This window comes from Aphis gossypii, unplaced genomic scaffold (genome assembly GCF_020184175.1).
Source record: "Aphis gossypii isolate Hap1 unplaced genomic scaffold, ASM2018417v2 Contig00569, whole genome shotgun sequence".
Classification (NCBI taxonomy): domain Eukaryota; kingdom Metazoa; phylum Arthropoda; class Insecta; order Hemiptera; family Aphididae; genus Aphis; species Aphis gossypii.
The window spans coordinates 45,332-53,224 of record NW_026083167.1 but is presented as its reverse complement, the minus strand read 5'-3'; the positions used below and the strand labels follow the sequence as shown (position 1 = coordinate 53,224).

Sequence of the window (7,893 nt, the reverse complement as noted above, 5' to 3'; positions counted from 1 at the left end):
CGCCGCGACAATACGGCAATAGCCAATAATGTACATTCCGCTGCCGACCGATCACACACACACACTCACGCACACGTAATCATAGTTATATTTGTTTATTTATTTTTATATGTTAATTGTCTCTCGTGAATTATATAATAAATGTTATGCAACGGCGCCTTATCGTCTGCCGCCGGACCCTCGGCCGTGTAATATATTATTTTAAGAGTTAGTCTTTCTCCAGCGTTTTCATGCAAATAACGCATTTTCGGTCGTGCGCTAATCGCCGATTGTTAACTTGTAAATTAAAATTGATGTGGCGCGAATCGCCACATTTCGATTATTATATTCGTTTATAAAGGTGCGAATCGCCGTATATATTTCGATTATTATATTCTTTTACAAAGGTGCGAATCGCTGTATACATTTATTATTATATTCTTTTACAAGGGTGCGAATCGCTGTATACATTTATTATTATATTCTTTAAAGGTGCGAATCGCCGTATATTTATTGTCATATTGCTGTTCAAAGGCGCGAATCGCCGTATTTCTACTTATTAATTGTTATAAATTGTTCTTGTGTATTATTTAAATTGTTGTGTATTATTTCTATTATTATTTTCATATTGCATGTGTCATTTTTATTATATAGCTGTATAGGTAGCGGCTGGCCAGCAGTGCTCCACGAATTGTGAGTCCTTTTATTTATTTATATTTATTGCTAATACATATTTTTACCTATTATATTTTATTGGCTGTGCCGAACCGGCAGCATTATATTATATTATTATACATTTTTTTAACTGTTGGGCCAAAAGGGCCGTAATTATTGTCTATATTATTATATTATATTTTTACCACATTTGCATTCGTTTTACCATATCATTGTAGTATTAGTTACCCCTTTCTCTAGTATTTAAGCTGCACTCATACACATACACAAATATACACTTACACACCCAACGCACGCTACCTAGCACTCAGAGAATTACTCGGCGAGCCGTCCAACGCTCTTGAGTTGCTATACGCATTTATACATTATACATATCGGTCGGTGTGTGAGTGTTCTTGCGTACGAAGTATTACGATACCGGGCACACGAACTAATATTGTTTCGGTCTCGGCTAAAACATTTGGTGACCTCGACGTGATCGCGTTAATTACGTATCGCGATTATTATTACTATTATCGCAACTCATAACATACGTAGCGCATAAAATTCTATTTATTGTCATGGTGTTGTAGCTACGTAATATTGCACTCAGCAAAAACTTATTATTTTTATTATAGAATCCGCTTTTTGTTTCTTACGACACATTCGATTTAGAATCGAGTCGGCAGTACTTCTGTAACATAGACTTAGTCATAATATAGCAATGGTTTTAGACGCAGATACGATGAAGGTATTGTCCGAACTTAGGCGTAAACGTGGTGTGGTCAAGGGTGCACTCACCCGTACGTTGAAGTTTATTAATAGCTTCGATCCAATGACAGAGGCCTTGTCATTGCTAGAGTTTAGGCAAGAAGAGTTACCTCAAATAAATAGGAAATTCGACGATGTGCAGTCAGAGATAGAACTACTCAACACTGAGGATCCGTTGGAAGAAGAGAAGGAACGAGAAGAGTTTGAAAAAAAACTATTTTGCCGCACGCTCTAGAATTCAGGAAGCTATAACTAACGAAAGGCGTCATAATGCTTCAGGTCATGATACGTCGCATAACTCGAATACGTCAACAAGCCAGTCACGAATACAATTACCACCAATAAAGATCCCGGAGTTCAGCGGGAACATTCAGGACTGGGAACCTTTTTTCGACTCTTTTCGATCTGCAATACACGAGGAAAATAGTTTTACATCGGCTCACAAATTTTACTACCTCAGATCATATCTTACTGGTGCAGCTCTAGATCTGATCAAGGCGGTTCCTATGACGGATGCCAACTATTATGTGGCGATTGAACGGCTTAAGCAGAGATATGACAACAAGAGCCTAACCATACAGTCTCACATCAGATCATTATTAGAATCTCCACACGTAGATAATGCAACCGCAACCGAGCTTCAACAACTACATTCACATGTATGCACGCATATTGCAGCTCTTAAGGCATTAGATCAGCCTGTGGACAAATGGGATGCCTGGCTAATAACTATCATTAGCATGAGGTTAGACAAGGACACGTTACATGGATGGCAACTACATCAGAAGAATACACAACTCCCAAAATATGTAGATCTAGAAGAATTTCTTGCAGGCCGCTGTGTGGCAATGGAAACCTCTTATCAATTTAGTTCCAAACGGGAAGGAACCAACACTAACTCTGTATCTCATCAAAGGGCAAGGGGATACAAGATCAATAACAACTCTGCAAAATTGACACTATTAATCAACAAAAATGACCGTGACAATAAGTGTACTCACTGCTCGGGTAAGCATTGGTTATTTTTTTGCGAATCATTCAAGGAGTTAGACGTCAATAGTCGGTTGACAGTGGTAAGAGATGCAAAACTCTGCTTCAACTGTCTGTCACCGTACCACTCAAAGGATCATTGTAAATCAAAATATAGTTGCCATACATGTAAGGGCAGGCACAACACCCTACTCCATCAAGAGAGGAAATCAGAAGCAACAAGACAGAAGGAGGGTGATCCTTCGAGCTCATCAGAGGAAGATGCCTCGCCGGGCAGCGGTCAGAAAGTGTCCATGCCAGCTCAAGCAACAAGTGAACACGTATTTTTAGCAACAGCAGTAGTCACCGTAAAGGGCAGCAATGGTTCTTATCACAAATGTCGAGCCGTCCTGGACAGTGGCTCACAAGTAAACTTTATTTCAAAGGAGCTTTCGAGAGTTTTAGGATTAAACCAGAGAACAAACGTCCTACCAATATGCGGTATTGGTACCAGCAAGACTCAATCGGGTGCAAGTGTAGACGTAACCATAAGTTCCTCTGTCAAGAAATTTGATGTCAAAATAACCTGCCATATATTGCCTGTTATAGTGAATGACTTATCCGCTATACCAACTCCAAGGGACGGTTGGAACATTCCTAATGAATTTGTGCCTCTCCTAGCAGATCCAACATTCTGTGAATCGGGATCGATTGACCTATTAATTGGAAGTGGCCTTTTCTTCGACTTGATAGGAACCGAGCGTATTCCACTTGTCACAGGGAAGCTCTGCCTACAAGATAGTAAATTTGGTTGGATTGTAACTGGAATGATCGATGCAACTTGCCTTGTAAATATTGAAGAAACTCTAGAGAAAGATTCAGATGTCAATGACAGAACAGAAGATTCGACACAGTACGACAATTCTAAGTGTAATCAGAGATACTTGGAAGAAGACAAGGCCCTACATCATTTCCAGAACAACACGCGACGCAATGAAGAAGGTAGGTTCATTGTGCGATTACCTGTCAACACCTCAACAGACATGCTCGGTAACACTCTAACAATGGCAACCACACGGTTTTTGAGCGTGGAGAGGAGGCTTCAGAGCGACGACAAGCTAAGAACAGAATATACGAGGTTCATGAAAGAATATCTTGAGATGGGTCACATGAAAGAAGTTCAAAATGAAGTTGAATTGCCGGTCCGATCTTGTTATTTACCACACCACGCGGTAAAAAAGGAGTCAAGCTTAACGACTAAAATTAGGGTTGTATTTGACGCCTCAGCAAAGAGCTCCTCCGGGGTATCGTTAAACGACGTATTGATGCATGGTCCAACAGTACAAGCAGATGTCTTCACCATATTGGCTAGATTTAGAATGCACCAATATACATTGATGGCTGATATCGAGAAGATGTTTCGACAAGTGGCAATCGATGAAAGGGACTGGAACTTGCAGCGAATTGTGTGGAGAGATTCACCCACTGAACCATTAAAAACATTCAATCTAACGACTGTAACATATGGAATGAAACCAGCATCATTTCTGGCAACACAATGCCTTGTAACCTTAGCTCACCTGGTACACAACGAATATCCAAGAGCCTCAGAAGTCATCAAAAATGATATATACATGGATGATTTGATGACAGGAGCTGAGACCGAAGAGGATTGTATAAAATTACAACAAGAACTAAACACTATCTTAATTTCCGCCAAACTTCCACTACGTAAATGGTGTTCAAATTCTACTAAGGTGCTACAGCACGTAGGCAAGGGAGAGGCTGATCCACTATACACCTTGGAAATAAAGGATGGTGACACAGTGAAGTCACTTGGTTTACAGTGGAGACCATATCAAGATGAATTTCATTTCAACATAGCTATGGATTCAGCAAGATCAAGATGTACTAAAAGAACGCTCCTTTCCGATTTAAACCGAGTATTTGATCCGCTCGGGTTTCTAACACCCGTGCTACTCAAAGGAAAAATATTCATGCAGCAAATTTGGGCATTGAAGGTTGAGTGGGATAGCCCACTCTCGGCAGACATTGTAGAGAGATGGACAACATTCATGCAAGGCCTAGAGACATTAAAGAACATTTGCATACCAAGGAAAGTGATACCAGCCGCCTGCAATTTTATCGAGTTTCATGGCTTCTGCGACGCGTCTGAAGAAGCATACGGAGCGTGCATTTACTTAAGAACAAGAGGAACCAACGAAACATATCACGCGCAGCTCATGTGTGCCAAAACTCGTGTAGCGCCGCTAAAGGCAATGACAATACCACGTCTGGAGTTGAATGGGGCACTGCTGTTAGCAGAGCTTGCAAGGAAGGTAGCAGATGCATGGGGTAACAATACACATTCAATTCAGTTGTGGACAGACTCAACAGTCGTACTGGGGTGGCTGAACAGTCACAGCAAGCGACTCAAGACATATGTCGCAAACAGGGTGAACCAGATACTCGAAATTACTGAAGCGAGGCAATGGAATCACGTCCGCACTAATGAAAATCCTGCCGACATTGCATCTCGTGGAGTAAAGCCAGCAGAACTCTCGAAAAATACTTTCTGGTGGAACGGTCCAGAGTGGCTGACCCAAGACGCAGAGCAATGGAGGATTTCAGCCCTACCGGACGAAGAGGAAATATTACCGGAAATAAAGCCAGTGCAACTAGCACTTATCTCAATTGATGCATCAAGAGATCTATTAAGTAGATATTCAGACTGGCGAAGGCTAGTACGTGCCGTCGCTTGGCTGAGACGGTTTGTGGAGTATTTACGTCTCAAGAAAAGGGCGTCTTGGAGCCAGCATCTAACAGTCCAGGAATTGCAGGAGGCGAAAGAGGTATTAATAAAAAGAGCACAAGCAGAAGCATTTGGAAAGGAAGTGGTAGCCTTGAAAAATGGTAAAGAGATACCACCCAAAAGCAGCCTCAGATCACTATGCCCGTATATTGACAACGGACTGATATTAGTGGGAGGGCGCTTACAAAATGCAACTGTTTCAAAGGAGCAAAAAAATCAAATAGTACTGCCACCTGATCATATAATTACAAGGTTAATATACAAGGACTGCCATCATAGAATGCTGCATTGTGGTCCGCAAGCACTTCTAGCAGAAGTCAGAAGGACATATTGGCCAACGCGAGGCAGAGCGATTGCACGCACAGTTGTTCGGCAGTGCGTCATATGCAAGAGGGCGAGACCTACGTTTGACCAGCCGATAATGGGCTCGCTTCCGAAGCAACGCGTGCAACACTCTCGTCCATTTACAACTACTGGTGTTGACTTCGCAGGGCCACTGATCATCAGAAGTGGAATACGCGGAAGGCCGGGAAAAAAGGCGTGGATCGCAATATTTGTTTGTTTCTCAACGAGAGCAGTTCACATTGAGGCAGTGGAGGATTTAACAACCAACGCTTTCGTAGCAGCGTTTAGAAGATTCATATCTAGAAGAGGAAAGCCGAACATGATTTGGAGTGATAATGGGACGAATTTTATTGGAGCACGAAAGGAGCTGGCTGTATACGTGACAAAGGTTGATGGTTGTCTAGCATCAGAAGGAATAACTTGGAAGTTTAACCCGCCTGCAGCGCCTCATTTTGGCGGCATATGGGAGAGCGCAGTGAAAAGTGCCAAATTTCACCTCACCAGAGTAGTAAGAGGCACATCCTTAACCCTAAGTGAATTGCAAACACTGTTATGCCAAATAGAGGCATGCCTGAATTGTCGACCCCTTACGCCCATGAGTAGCGACCCCAATGACTTGGAGCCAATAACTCCAGCTCATTTCCTAATAGGAGGCCCGTTGATGTTCCATCCGGAACCAGTGATCGAAGGAAAGGAGATTACAGCGTTAAGGCGATGGAAACTAGTACAAGGGTTGCTTCAGAGCTTCTGGAACAGGTGGTACGCTGAATATGTTCCGCAGCTGCAAATCCGTCAAAGGTGGACGTCAGGTTCGAGGCCACTAGCACTAAATGATGTAGTAATCGTCAAAGAAGAAAACCTAGCACCTACACGATGGAAGCTAGCACGTGTTGTGAAAGTACATCCTGGCAAGGACAACGTCGTTCGAGTGGCTACGGTAAAATTGGCTAATGGTTCAGATTTAACCAGACCAGTAGTGAAACTATGCCGCTTGCCCATTGAGCAAACCGACTAGGTTGAAAAGGTTAATTTTCAACGGGGGGAGGATGTCGCCGCCGCGACAATACGGCAATAGCCAATAATGTACATTCCGCTGCCGACCGATCACACACACACACTCACGCACACGTAATCATAGTTATATTTGTTTATTTATTTTTATATGTTAATTGTCTCTCGTGAATTATATAATAAATGTTATGCAACGGCGCCTTATCGTCTGCCGCCGGACCCTCGGCCGTGTAATATATTATTTTAAGAGTTAGTCTTTCTCCAGCGTTTTCATGCAAATAACGCATTTTCGGTCGTGCGCTAATCGCCGATTGTTAACTTGTAAATTAAAATTGATGTGGCGCGAATCGCCACATTTCGATTATTATATTCGTTTATAAAGGTGCGAATCGCCGTATATATTTCGATTATTATATTCTTTTACAAAGGTGCGAATCGCTGTATACATTTATTATTATATTCTTTTACAAGGGTGCGAATCGCTGTATACATTTATTATTATATTCTTTACAAAGGTGCGAATCGCCGTATATTTATTGTCATATTGCTGTTCAAAGGCGCGAATCGCCGTATTTCTACTTATTAATTGTTTATAAATTGTTCTTGTGTATTATTTAAATTGTTGTGTATTATTTCTATTATTATTTTCATATTGCATGTGTCATTTTTATTATATAGCTGTATAGGTAGCGGCTGGCCAGCAGTGCTCCACGAATTGTGAGTCCTTTTATTTATTTATATTTATTGCTAATACATATTTTTACCTATTATATTTTATTGGCTGTGCCGAACCGGCAGCATTATATTATATTATTATACATTTTTTTAACTGTTGGGCCAAAAGGGCCGTAATTATTGTCTATATTATTATATTATATTTTTACCACATTTGCATTCGTTTTACCATATCATTGTAGTATTAGTTACCCCTTTCTCTAGTATTTAAGCTGCACTCATACACATACACAAATATACACTTACACACCCAACGCACGCTACCTAGCACTCAGAGAATTACTCGGCGAGCCGTCCAACGCTCTTGAGTTGCTATACGCATTTATACATTATACATATCGGTCGGTGTGTGAGTGTTCTTGCGTACGAAGTATTACGATACCGGGCACACGAACTAATATTGTTTCGGTCTCGGCTTAAACAAATTCTTTTTTAATTTTTGGCGTATTTGGTTTTACGATATTTGCTATTGTCATTCCTGTGGGAATATTACTGTAAAGATTAGAAAAATTGTAAAGAGTTATACCGTCTTTATTATTAACACTGAATGATTCTAAAGTTAGAAGCTTGCTTTTGCTTAATCGTTCAATTGGTTCTATTACGTAATTTGTGTCTAT

At 41.0% G+C, this 7,893-nt stretch overlaps 1 long non-coding RNA gene across 1 annotated transcript; it reads left to right on the top strand.

The window, feature by feature from the left end:
- The first annotated feature begins 223 nt into the window (after nucleotides 1-223).
- On the top strand, nucleotides 224-7,053 carry LOC126554648 (uncharacterized). Its single transcript, XR_007606704.1, has 3 exons — nucleotides 224-340; nucleotides 387-430; nucleotides 6,970-7,053. It is a non-coding gene; the product is annotated as an uncharacterized LOC126554648 (long non-coding RNA).
- The last annotated feature ends 840 nt before the right edge of the window (nucleotides 7,054-7,893 follow it).